The 14216-nt window shown below is 37.2% G+C and overlaps 1 protein-coding gene across 2 annotated transcripts in view; it reads right to left on the bottom strand.

The window, feature by feature from the left end:
* SPARCL1 (SPARC like 1) overlaps positions 1-13607 on the bottom strand; it is a 56135-nt gene extending 42528 nt beyond the window's left edge. The window contains exon 1 of one of the 2 annotated variants that reach the window (XM_077142892.1): positions 13196-13607. The gene's annotated coding sequence lies outside the window, so the exon portion shown is untranslated. The remainder of the gene's footprint in view (positions 1-13195) is intronic. The other variant, XM_077142893.1, reaches the window with a different exon arrangement.
* Between the last annotated feature and the right edge of the window lie 609 nt (positions 13608-14216).

Here is a 14216-nt window from a genome sequence, read left to right as displayed (position 1 = left end):
TTCCCTTTATAGTAAAACTACTTAAGAGCATTGACAACATTTTCTATCTGTTTCTTTATCTCTCATTCAGTCCTTAGTCCATATTACCTGCTGTAGCCCATAACACCCCTGAAATGGTTCTCCCAGGGTTAGCAACAAGCTCCTGACTCTAGATCCAGTGCATATTTCTTAGTTCTTAGGTTACTGATTCCTGGGAATACTCTTTTTCCTAGGCTTCCATGACACCATGAAGTTTTGATTTTCTCTTTTTTCTCTACCAGACCTATAAATGTTGATATTCTTAAGGGCTGTGGTCTAACCCTTGTTCCTGTCTCATTCAATATATGCTATATGGGAGACCTCAACCATTTCCATGATTTTGACACCACATATATAAAGCTGACTCACAAATTTCTTTCTTGACTTAAAATCTCTCCCCCAGAATGGTGAGAAAGGGGGAAAATTCAACTTCCCCAAGTTGAATTCTTGATATTCTCACAAGCAGTGTGGACAATCAAAGCAATAGGCTGAGCTTCCAATCTTGGGGTTTGTTCATAGGAAACTTAACCCCACAAAGGATGGGTCAAGCCTACTTAAAATTAGGCCTAAGAGTCACCCCCAAGAGAACCTCTTTTGTTGCTCAGATGTGGCCTCTCTCTCCAGCCAACACAACAAGCAAATTCACTGCCCTCCCCCCGTCTATGTGGGACATGACTCCCAGGGGTGTGGACCTTCCTGGCAACGTGAGGCAGAAATCCTAGAACAAGCTGAGACTCAGCACCAAGGGATTGAGAAAACCTTCTCAACCAAAAGGGGGAAGAGCAAAATGAGACAAAACAAAATGTCAGTGGCTGAGAGATTCCAAACAGAGTTAAGAGGTTATCCTAGAGGTTATTCTTATGCATTAAATAGATATCACCTTGTTAGTCAAGATGTAATGGAGAGGCTGGGGGGAACTGCCTGAAAATGTAGAGCTGTGTTCCAGTAGCCATGTTTATTGAAGATAAATGTATAATAATATACCTTCACGATGTGACTGTGTGATTGTGAAAACCTTGTGTCTGATGCTCCTTTTATCTACCTTATCAACAGATGAGTAAAACATATGGAATAAAAATAAATAATAAGGGGAACAAATGTTAAAATAAACTTAGATTGAATTGCTAGTGATCAATGAAAGGGAGGGGTAAGGGGTATGGTATGTATGGATTTTTTCTGTTGTCTTTTTATTTCTTTTTCTGAATGGATGCAAATGATCTAAGAAATGATCATGATGATGAATATGCAACTATGTAATGATATTGGGAATTACTGATTATATATGTAGAATGGAATGATCATATGTTAAGAATGTTTGTGTTTCTTTCTTGTCATATTTTTTAAAAAAATCTTTAAATTGATAAAAAAAAAATCTCTCTCCAAGTTTTAGAAACATATGTCCAAAATCCTGGATTTTTCCCGCTGTCACTTAACACTTCAGACGTCATACATCCTAAATTAAATTCTCCTTTGCCCAGTAACCACTCCCTGCCCAACAAAGCCTTGTTCACTTCTGATTCACTTTCATATTTGTAATGTGAACATTTGTGATGTTGTTACAGGACTTAATATATGAATGAGCTGCTTTATATTGTTAATAGTGTGATAATTTACATTTTAAAGCCTAGCCCCTGAAATGATAGATTAATCCTATTATTTATATATTTATTTTTTTGCCTTTAACTCTTCTTTCTACACTTAATTTATCTTATTCTCAGTCTCCCAGGAATCTCTTTCCCCTGAATGCCAGGTTCTTGGCTTTGTCCCCTGATTGCTCTTTTTTGAATTCCCCTCATTAAATTCTAAAAGCATAATATAAAACCTCTGTGGATTCAAAGGCAATTGTCCCTCTTACTTTGTTAATAGAGTAAGTCCGTTGTTAAGTTCTGCTAGTTAGGAGAGGAATTTCAAGGGCTGTCAGCTCTATGGATGGGCTAAGAATTATTCACTAGAGTAGTTCTCTTCCAGGATTAAAAAACAGCAAATAATACCTAGAAAGAGATCCAAGTACCCTCATTTTCATGGTGTTGGGACCTGCTGGGGAACAATGGTGTGCTTTGATGAGTATTTAGTTCTTGTGTGAACGGAATGAAAGCACTCACTGCAAGCAGAAATCCCTCCAAGATTCAGTGAGTTTCTCATATATCTTGGTGAGAACCAACACATTTTCTAGGCAGAACAATTATGTGCCCAGTGGTGCAATGTTACTCATTATCTGCCTTCTCTGAAACAAGCAGATATATCAAATCCTGCTGGGTTTTATGGCTGAGATTTGAGGAGTTCTTTGAAAAAAGGGTTAAAAATCTAAGCGTATTTATGCCTTCACAGGAAAAGCTCTGGGAAGATTCATTCAACTTAGAAGAGGACATCGCTGGTTAATGGCTTTTAAATCTGGGTAGAGATACATTCCTTTGAGTATCTAGATTCCTTCCATTTGCTCCTCCAGATCAACGTCAGATCCACATCTCATGTTCTACGCTTCCCCACCCTGACCTGTGCTTGGCCTATATGCATTGCATCAGTGGGTTCTCTTATTCATTGGTTTCTGTGAGGTTTTGCAAATGGGAGCATTAGCAGAGAGAGGAGATTTGTGGGAAGGAGATTTAGGTCAGAGTATGTATTTTCTTAGCTCCCTCCCTGTGTCTGTGACCCTCAAGGAAGCATCAGAGCCCCTCACACTGACCTTTGCCACATCAGGCTTAGCTCTTAAAAGCCTGCTCAGACTATCCCTTGTGATTTCCTACACCCTACCTACCTTGGTAAATCATCCCCTCCCCTCTCCTCAAATTCCCAAGTTCCTTGCTGGGATCTTGACTGATGCATATGTTCCTTGCTTCTACATTTAGGATTCATGGATTTGAACATTTTCAGATCCCTTACCAGCATAACTGCCTCTTGTTCCCCAGTGCCACCCCATTTTGACTCTTTTTATAGTTGCCTCATTTGGTGCACATTTTTCTTTTAAATGGAGCACAGCAGTTCTCATCTTTGGAAAGAATCAGAAGCTATAAGGTATTTAAATGTGATTAGCATATAACAAAGATTATTTTGCTGATATTATCATGAGTTGAAAGTACTATGAAATGAAAGGGTTTTAGAAAAAAATATGGCAGCTAACATTTTGTTGAAAAATGGCATATACATTTTCACTATACAGTATGATGAACCCATTTCCTTTTTTTGGCATGGGCAGGCTCCGGGAATTGAACTGGGGTCTCCAGCATCACAGGTGAGAATTTTGCCACTGAGCCATCATTGCCTGGCCCCCATTTCCTTTTAATGCATTCTGGAATGTTAAAGAATTAATCTATGATTTGGGGAAATAAATTAGTCCTCCTGTTCTTTTCCCTTACGTTCCAGTCTTTTCCCATACCTAAGGAAACACAATTCTTTAACTCAATCTATTGAACATTATTTTCCTAATTAGAGAAGTTGTGGTTTACAGAAAAATTATGCATAAAATACAGAGTTCCCATATACCACCCTTCAGCACCTTGCATTGGTGTGGTGCCATTGTTATAGTTGATGAAAGCATATTCTACTGAACATTTTATACTTGATCTTAAACAAAAGGCCAAGAAGCGATCTACTGAACATTTTAAACATTATTTAAAAACATTGTTTTGGGGTGGTTAGTCTAATCACCTGAATTGTAATGAAGTTGTATTTTGTATGAATAATACATACAAATGAATCCGTTATAATTTCTTTTGGACAGTGAATATTTTTCGTTGCATGGCAGTAAAATATATTTGAGAACAAAGGCATGGGTCCTGTTATCAAGGTGAGGGGAAGTGAAGAGGTGAGTCAGCCATCTCTAGTCATGGGGGCACAACATCAGACCTTGCTGTGGCCGCCATTCAAAGATATAGGACTTGAGAAAACAAACCAACAAAGAATTATACCCAGAGTAAACAAAAGTGAGGTTTTTGCATGCCATCTTTTGGGAGAGAAAAGAAGTTAAGCATATTCAGATCTTATGCTATAGTAACCTCTTATATTCTTATCTAGAGTATTTTTCAAATTTAAAGAAAATATTTGCAGAGAAAAACAGAAAGCATGAATATCTGGTCAAACGTGGTCTATTGAAACCTGTTACAGGTTTTCACTGACCTATAAATCAAGGTATTTAGATACCTTTCATATTATAAGAAGACATCAATCAGCTATTTTTTATCAATGAGTTGATACTGTACGTCTCCACCCCTTCCCCTCTCCCTATCTAAAAAGCTACAGAATGTAAGATCACTTGGAGCACTAAAGTATAAACCAGGTTTTCCTAGTTTAAACCAAAAACTTCTAGTGTTTTCCTCTTCCCATATTTTAGGAAATTATCAAAAGATTTTTCTACAAAGCAATTTATCTGCCTCCCACTCTGATGGCCTCAAAGTCTATGTTACTGGAGTTGGAGATCAGGGAAGAAAAGAAGACACTCAGGTTTCAGCATCTGTGTATGTTTCTTCTGGATTTCAGTATAATGCTTCCTTGATTTCAAGAGTTACCTCTGAGTTGTTTGGTTCCCAATAAAAGATTGAGGGAATCCACTGAACTAACAGCTCGAAAGCTGAAAATATTTTCACTGAGCTCAGAGAAAAACAGAAAGCATGAACATCTGGTCAAACGTGGTCTATTGAAACCTGTTACAGGATTTCACTGACCTGTAAATCAAGGTCAATTCTTCCATGTTTTTTAGATCTCAGGCCACCTTCCTTTTGGGTCCCTATAACACTATATAGATGATTAGGTAACTCAAGTGGCATCAGGTACAGAACAAATGCTTTGCTTTCAAACTTATTTGAGAAGGACTCTGAATGGTGGTTCTTTCCTTTATTTACTTGCATTAACTCTATGGGCATAACACTTTTATTTGCACCTAGGGTTAAGTCTATCTTATTTAAAATACAAATAAACCATTTATTACTCCCCACTTCATTCATTTTCAACTAAAAACATATTAGTTGAACAGATGCTCCTTCCAAAAGTTTTGACCTTTTTTTTACTACAAGTCTGAGTTTTATACATATACAGTAAATGACAGTGATTATATAGTAGTGATAGATTAGAATATGGATAATAATTTTATTTTAACATCCTTATAAATATGAATTTCCAAAATGAGTATTTTAAGAACTGTCTTTTCATTGCTCTCAATTAAGTTTTTGGAATTTGGGGTGACACTATTCCAAGTAGAACTGCTATTTCTCACTACCCTTAAGCAAATAGGTTGGCTGAAAAGAGGGCACAAATCATTAAGTATGCTAGGAACAGATGATTGGCCTAAATAATTCACTACTTTTCTTCCTGTTAACATGACATTCTAAGTTCAATAAGAAAAGTCATCTTGCTGAATTAAAAATGTACGTGTGGCTCAAAATTTTCTTTTCCTGACCAAAGGAGCCTTGAGAAATTCCCCCAGAAACTCCTGGCATCAGATATGAAAATATTTTTCATTTCTATGGGAATAGGGTGATTATAATAATAGACTCTGATCATTGCTCCTAAGCAAAGCAGGCCAAGGTCAGTGTAACCTTTTCTGTAAGACATCTGCATGCTGTAGTTGTCTAAGAGAGCAGGCAAAATGCAAGCACCTCTTCTGCTTGAGGCCAGCTTTGTTTAGCTTCCTTTTGTATCGAAAGGATTGGCTTTCACCATGGGAGAGGTTGTAATTAGATTTCCCAGCAGGTCCACAAACTCTGTTCTTGGAAGAGCACCAAAAATGACCTGAATATCCCTTCCTCCAGCTGCAAGGAGAGCCTAGACAATTCTGCAGAGATTGGCCTGAAAGTCATGACTGGAATGGGCCAGACCTTTGTCAGCCACCTCCAGTTTCCAATGGAGCAATGCCAACTCTGGCTCCAAGATCCCACACATGGTCCTTCAGGTAGAGGATGGAAAAGCAGTGCATGTAATGGCTGAATATTGCTTGGACATTACATTTGATGGGGAATGTAGGACATTCTTCAGAATGAAAACTGCTGACTGGTTTCTGTCTTTTGCTGTCCTTGAATTTCTATCTCTTAAAAAAAGGCAGGTGGTCTAAAGTTTGGCACACCCTAAAGCACACATAGGTGTGAACTTCATTAGGATTGTACTTACACAAGCAAATAGAATGTGTTTTAGATACTGTGGTTCATTTTGAGCTTTTACTTGTATTTGGTTTATTTGAAGTTTCTCTAGCATTTTTTAGAAATTTAAAGTTAGATCTGAGTAGAGTTTTTGCATATGATTTCTTTTTAGTTCCCATAGATTTTCAGAACATTAATTTAGAATTAAGGTACAATTTATTTTTGAAGTAAGTTCTGCATTGCCTTGCTAACTTAAGTCTATTTGAAATAACTATCAGCCTTCACTGGGCACTCCTTACCTGACTCTTCTTCTCTTTTTTAATCTCCCTTTTCTTTCTTTTCCCCCCAATCTTTAGTTAGCTAGTTGTCTCATCTCTGAACTAGAGTGTATATGCAACCTTCCTTACCTCTGAAAGGAAGGGACAGGCTTGAATTCTATTCTATTGCACCTTTCATATTGCCACTACCAATGACTCCTTGGAAATTTTAGTATTGGTTATTATTTCTTTAAGTCTTTCTAATTGAATTTTCCTTTTTTTTTTTGAGTTCCAGAGGCAGCTGGATCCCCAACTTGTTGGCTCAATTGCTGGTAGTCTCAGCCAAAGTGAGGCTGAAGATTCTCCTCCTTCCCCTCTAGCTTAAAGAAATTTCAGTGCTTTTGGTTTTTCAAGGGCAGATAATGACTACATGATCTCTTCATACCCTCTTGCCTAAAGTCAATCAAACTGAGAAAAACATACCCTGGAAAAAGGAGAGGTTTGCATTGACTGTTATTATTCTGTTTTACCTAATACTCTTGACATATCATTTCCTGGAGTATGACTATCCACATTTCCAAATAAGGCCAGGTATCTTCGGCTGTATTTGTTTATGTCAGAGCAAGCCTGTAGACTGCTATTTTTAGTAATTAGTATAACTGTGGAAGAATTCCCTTTCTGGGAATTGTAGGAAGCGAAGTGATTATTACAGGTACTTCATAGTTAGGCTCAAAAGGTCCATTCTCCTTTACTCTGTCTTTATGTGATAGTCATTGTTATCAGACATTATCAGAAATTATTGAAAATAGCTCTTAGTCATAATTTTGGCTAACATGTACAGGTTGTTACCTGATTCTGAGTTAGCAGTGATGCTTTAGGGCTTTTAAAATATTAATGAGTCTCTGGGGAAAGCTCCATGGCTTGGAGTTAAAGTCATCTGAAGGATTAAAAAGACGCCTTTCTATTTTGAGCTTTCTGCTGATTCACCACCTGACATCAGCGTGAGCGTATCTGATGTGATCAGACCATGGTACAGACTGTTCTGGAGCACTGACCTTCAACTGCCCTCGTCATTTAATGAACCTACTACCATATGGATCCAAGCTAGGGTTTGACATGGTGCATACTTAGTGGGGCTTCAAATCTAAACAGAATTCAACAGAGACATTAAAGCTATACATTAAGCATTAATCAACCAAAAGGTAAATGCATTTAGTGGTCAGGGAAGGGGTGATATGGGGAGTTGCTTAGGATTTACATCTCACACTGCTCTGCCCCTTGGTCTCAGAAAAGCTGGCCTTTGCTTAGTTCCTCAAATAGGCCATTATTCCAGGGTCTTGGCACACACTGTTCCTGCTCTCAAATTCTTGCCAGCTCCCAGTCTTCCCCCAACCACCACCACCCAACACACACACACAGAGACACACACACACAACCCCCCCCCCCCAACAACGTTAACCTCTAGCCTTTGGATCAAGAATTATAGTCTTGAGAAAGCCTTCAGTGACCTTGAGTGAAGGTCAGGCCCCTTACAAACTCTCTTAGAACAAAGCTTCTTTGCCCTTACAACACTCATTTTAGCATATAATTATATAAAATATGTGCTAAAACATAAAGGATTTTTTTCATTCCCCCCAAATTGTTCTGTAAAGAGAGGCATTTTCCGTATTTCTGTTCTTACAGAATTTTTCACTTTAAAGGGACTGCCTCAATTATTTCGCTTTGAACAACAAAGTACCATTTCAGGAAAATAGTCTCTAAAGATCTTAAGTAATGTTTATTTATATTCTTAGGGCAGTCACCTTGACAGGTTGGATAAAGAAGAATGTAAAGATACTTAAAGAAGGTTTGAAAATTATTCTTGAGTCTATGACTTCATTATTACAGGTCTTGGAGATGCACGATTTTGCAAAACCACACTTAACATATTCAAGTGATTTTAAGCCTTTTAAAGAGCACTGAAAAAAGCCTTAGAGTAAGTAATTAATATGTGGAGATCATCGCCATAGAATGAGTACTTTTTTCTCAGGGTCAAATTTACAGCATCAGCAGAGTTTTGAAAGCTGTGCTATAAACAACTTGCAGAAGGTCTGCTGATGTGCTCTGTACTGGACACCTGCAGAGGGGGCCAGTGAAGACAGACACTGATGTTATGGATGCATATGAAGAGGGTTTGTTTGTTTTTCGGCATGGGCAGTCTCTGGGAATCAAACCCCCGGCCTCTGGCACAGCAGGTGAGAATTCTGCTGCTGAGCAACCATTGCACTGCCTCTTATGAAGAGTTTTAACAAAATTGTTTCATGAAATGTGAGCATGGAGAAAAGCAATGCTTATATGTGGAAAGTATTTAAAATGAAATGATTTTGATATGTATATGTGGCAATACATTAAAAATCTTAAGCAGACATTACAAATTATCCATTTGTACATTTAAATTGGTCAAAAATATTGTTGGTTTGAGAATCTTTTCATTAGGAAAATGAAGATGGCTTTGTATTCAAGGTCCCCTTCTGTTTGGGCATAAGCAGTTTTCATTAATGTGATCATTTGATTAATAACTGTCCCCTGACACACGGTAAACTCCACTGAGCACAGTTCTTCTCTAACTTTGTGCACTGTCATATCTCTGGCATTTGGCATGGCAAAGAACACTGAAAATATTAGTTTTTTGAGACAGTCAAATCATGATGTATTTATATAATTGTATGACCTGGAAAACACTGGAGAAACTAAAACAGAAACTTACAGAAAAAGAATTTTACTGAGAAGCAAGATGTTTTAGTGTCTTTTTACCCTAGTGTTAATCAAGATGATAAAAGTCTGTTTACTTCATATAAATGTAAAAAGAACCCACTTAATTTTTTTTTTCTCTTTAGAAGTTCAGTGGTTGGACATTATGCACTGATAATCCTGAAAGTAGCATTCATTATAATTTACTCATTGGATGATTCAAGTTCACAAAAGCCATTCCTATCAGAGTTAGACCTCTTAAAAGCCAACTGATTAGTTCTGCAAAGATGAAAAGTATAATAACTGCTACTCACTAAGCATTGACTAAAAGTTAGAGCTACTGTAAGTTCTGAGCTTTACAACTGTTATTTCAGTTATTCTTCACAACAACTTTATGAATTAGCTGTTATCCCCATTAAGGAATGGCAGAACTGAGGCTTTGGTGAGTTCAATGGCCAAACAGTTACTCTAGGAGGCACCTTAAATGCACTATCTCATTCAATTCTCCTAACAACAATAATAATATGGCTCTATTATACATTTCTGTCTATCTATCTATCTATCTATCTATCTATCTATCTATCTATCTAAATGTCTCTATTTTATAGATTAGAAAATGGAGGCACAGAGTGGATAAGATAAAAACTAACAAAAAATCAAACTAGTGTCAATGCAGGAAGTTGGGCAGCTTGGCTCAGAATCCCTGTGGCTATAGGGCAACACATTACGAAGATGGCAGGAAGAAATGGGAACTTGGAAAATGGCCTTACTGAAGGGTGTGCAGCAGTAGGTAATATAAAGGGAGAGTATTTATATCTCTCTTCCTTTGCCTTCACAATTGTTTTCCTCTACAGTCCACAGTAAACTGGCCACTGTTTTAGTAGCTTGCTTGTTCATTTTCTTAACACCTAGTCACTGAATTTTTAAAGGAAACATTTATCTTGGGCAATTGGTATACGTAAGTTGGTTGCATAATAGGAAGGAAACAAGCCAGGGCTGGAGACTTTATTTCTAAAGAAGGCTTTTAAAGCGGGCTAAGAGTTATTTCACAGACTGTGTCCTGAAACTTGAGTCTCTCTATACTCTTTCATTGCTATGACGACAGGCTGCTCCTGCTTCATGCAGCCAGAAAAAGCAGCTGACATTTCAATGCTAGAAACAGGGAAGAGGTTTACAAAAAGAAAAAAAAAAAAAAAAAAAAACTGAAAAAATCCAAACAAAACCCTTTTGTTTGAATTTCAGTTAGAGAGGGGGAAAAATACCCCCTAGAGCAAGTCAAAACCCCTATTCTTACCTTTAGAAATGGTAATGTTGGGGCCTTCCCCCCAGTCCAAGTAGCCAATAAAACAGAAGTGATTGCAAAGTAGCATTTCTTCTCACTCTCCCCATAATGTCAATCTAAAACAGAAAACTTCCTTGGGTCTCATTTGACTTGGCCATTAGAAAGCTGCTAATTGATGGAGTAGAGATGCAGTAATAAATACTTCATACTAAAGCCTCCAGAGGAATAGAGATTTATTTTGCATTTCTTTGGATTAAAAAAAAAAGATAGCTCAAGGAATGTTCATTCCTTGATCCCCAAGTTTACTACCAGAAAAGTTATTCCGAGTACATAACCCATAACTTTTCTTACTGATTTACAAGATTTCTTATAAGCAATAAAGAAAATTTCCTCTTGTACCGATGGTGTGTCCACTGCTCTGCCAGTTATTGTACACAGCATTTAGTAAGCATCTTGTTTAATTCCTACCACAGCCCTGTTTGTGGATATTATCTCTGTTTTGCTTAACAGATTGGTAAACTGAGTCCTGAAGGTAGAAGTGTGTTAGGCTCTGAGCCCCATTTTCTGTCCACTCTATTATGCTGACTTTGAGGCTTAGACCTGGCACTGACATTTTATTATGTAGCAAAATGCATATGTACTAGGACTAAACCATGAGGGAAAAACCTGGAAGAAATTCCCTTTTTACAGACTTCCACTGGGAATGTGTAGATAGGCTAGTATTTTAATATTAGCTGAGATTGATTGAGTGCTTATTATATACCAAGCAGAGCTGCTCTTTTCATTTAGTTCTTACAACTCTCTGGGGTAGCTACAGTTCCACAAATGAGAGAACAGAGACACAAAATGGCTTAAAAGCAAATTGGCCAAAACACAGAGCTGTTAATTGCTGAAGCCTGGATATAATTCAGGTCTATATGTTTCCAGAGCTATGGTTCTTGTTCACGTTATTATGTCATCTCCCTATCTCTGGAGCAGCCAGTCAAGAATTCTGTCCATCTTTTGATACCCCAGACCTAGACAGGCTAGCCTCAGGTGGTACTATTATTTCAAGCTTGGCCTATGGTGAAGATGCCCTGGGAGCCTGTAAGAACCAGACCCCAGCCTCATTGTGCCTCTCTCTGCAGCCAGTCCTACCAAGGAAACGCTCTGGGATTTATGGGAGTCTGCTACTCCTCCCCAGAAGGTGGCTCTTGGGCGATATGTGAGGGCAAAGTGTACTTTAAGTCTTTTAACAATAGTTGTTTACTTCTTCTTGGTGGAAAAATGTTCCCCACGTGTTCTGGAAGTTTTGCTGTATTTAACTAAAACAGCGATGTTCCTGTATTGCTACAAATCAACTGAGTGAAAATAATAAATAGTCAAAAGGAAATGAAATAATGTTTTGGAGCTGAACAGATATCACTATTCACCTCATTTCTGTCATCACTATTTGTTATTTTTACTTGGTTGATATATGAAACTGTGCTTTAAGAGAGGCTAGTACGGATCAAATCCCAAAGGATCTGGAAAGGAAATACTCTAATTGGTAAATGGCAATTCTCTGAAAGAAAAAGACAAGCTTTGTTGATGACATGGATAGTTTCTTTTTCCAAAATGTGGAAAGCATCATTAGTTGATTGGATGATACCTAAAGGAAATAAGACTGCTGTGTTTTGCTATATCTTATTGCGTGAACAGAAATATAAAAATGTGTTTATTTAATGCTTAACAACAATCATAATGATCAGCGTTTAACTGTGAACTGAAAAAAGCTGGTACCCATGAGAAAGGGGAAAATTTTTTTTAAAGATTCCTGCTGAGTTGAACTGGATAATCATTCAGTGTCTGCAAGCCCTGGGTCAGAGAGCTCAGATACAATGCCAAGGTGACACATTTGACCTCTTTGGCAGATTAATGGGAGTGCAAATGATATACTCTTTCTGCAGTTCCTCTTGGTGTACAGTTTCAGTGGTGTCGATCTGCAGTTGAAACCATGGTTTTCTCTTGCAGAGGAAACTTTAAACATAGATGTTTTGACTGAGCAAGACTGCATTATTTTATTTTGTAAGAAAGAGCTAGAACTTATAGTTATAATTATATATCATACATATAATACTTGTAATATAATACTTATAATAGTTATTGGAATCTTTCTAGGTCTTCAATTCCCCGCCTCACTTTTTTCCTCTTTTAATAGAACATCATTAGGAATCGAGATTTTATGCATGTGTGTTGTGCATCTTAAAAAGTGATAGAAGGAGACAAGAAACAGTTAGTTGTAAAGGTATAAAGGGAAGGGATAATATTCAAATAGCTTAAAAAATCAAGCAAGAATATAGTATTATAAGGATTTTTCTGCTTTTCAGAAAGCAAAATGTTCAGTTCTACATCACTGCTATGTAAAGACTGGAGCTATGATGATGATTGAATAAATTCACATAAGCTAAGCCCACAAAACTTATAAATTATTTTGATTCAAAAGCTTTTAAAAACTACTTTTCTTGTATCTTATTTCAGATATTTCATAGAGTATTTTTATGAAACATTTCATGATTCAGTCTTCACCAAGAATTGAATGCTACTCTGGCTAACAACAGTTGTACATTTATGTTCTTAATCTATTTTAAAGCTATCATCATTTAATTGTACTTGCTATTTTAATCTGGGAGAAGAAAAGGAAACATGAATACAAAGGATAAAAGCTCCCCATTAATTAGTTGTTCTGTAAATCATGCAAACATTTTTTTTGGTAAATAAATGGTTTTGAATTATTTAGACAAAATATTTGACAGCTTTATCAAAGCATGCAAATCAGCTGAACAAATACAATTCAACATTACAGTAAATATATTAAAATTTACCTTCAGGGAGGTGACTGGATCCTTCAGAAGAAAATTGAAGTTGAATCCCCTCTTTGCACACAGCCAGGAAACAGAAGTTTGACAAATACTCAAGAGAAAATCCTTGATTTCCTTCCCTCTTTAGCTCTGCGTCTTTGCCCAGAAGCACACTGGTCTGCTGGAGTTGGAATTCTGCTGCTCTGTCAGCTAGTCAGGGTCTGAAGTGACAGGCAAGGATTTGGAGATTGGCACCAGGGAGAATTTCAGACCATCATCGTTTTTGTTGTGGATCTCTGCATTTCTCTAGCAATCTGGCCTCTCACTCTGAGGGAGCAATGAGCTTTCCAGGCAGTGCAAACGAAAATGAAAAGAACTAATTCCTCTAGTGCGCCCCTCAAGCTCTTGTTCTCAGAGGCTCATAACTTGGCCAGAATATAAGCACTTGGCCCTTTATGCATTTTTTTTTTCCTTTTCCAAACAACTCTAAAAGGTTTTACAAGCAGGATCCCTAACTGAGGGATTTTATTTTAAGACTTTGAAAAGAGAATTGCTTCTTCCTTAAGGAAATTGAGGGGAGGGTAAAGAAGGGGAGAATAATTTAGCAGATGCATTTTTACATTCCTTAATAAAAAATTGTTCTCATTAATACAGTCTGAATTTGAATAATTGCATGATACTTCAGATACTTCAGCCTTTCTCTGACAGAATTTCATAAAATGTATGTATATGTGAAGCATCATCCCTTTATATCATAGATCACTTGTATGCGGATTCACAAATGTTGAGGCTCACAGGGGGTGCCCCCACTGAGCTCCATACTATAATCTGTTGTGTCATGGTTAGTCTATAAAGACTTTTCTCATCAAGTAGACTTGAGGTTTGCATTTTTTCTTGGCTTGGCATTCTGGTTATATGTGTATATATAATCTCTTCTATTGCTACTGTTACATTTATTTCACATTATATGTCAGATGCGGTGCTAACAGCTTTTTATATAATATTTCAGTTGTTCTTTACAAGTTGATGTTCACAAACTAATTCC

The sequence above is a fragment of the Tamandua tetradactyla genome, chromosome 24 (assembly GCF_023851605.1).
Source record: "Tamandua tetradactyla isolate mTamTet1 chromosome 24, mTamTet1.pri, whole genome shotgun sequence".
Taxonomy (NCBI): Eukaryota; Metazoa; Chordata; class Mammalia; order Pilosa; family Myrmecophagidae; genus Tamandua; species Tamandua tetradactyla.
Note: the sequence above shows the minus strand (reverse complement) of the source record. Positions and strands in the feature narration are given on the sequence as shown.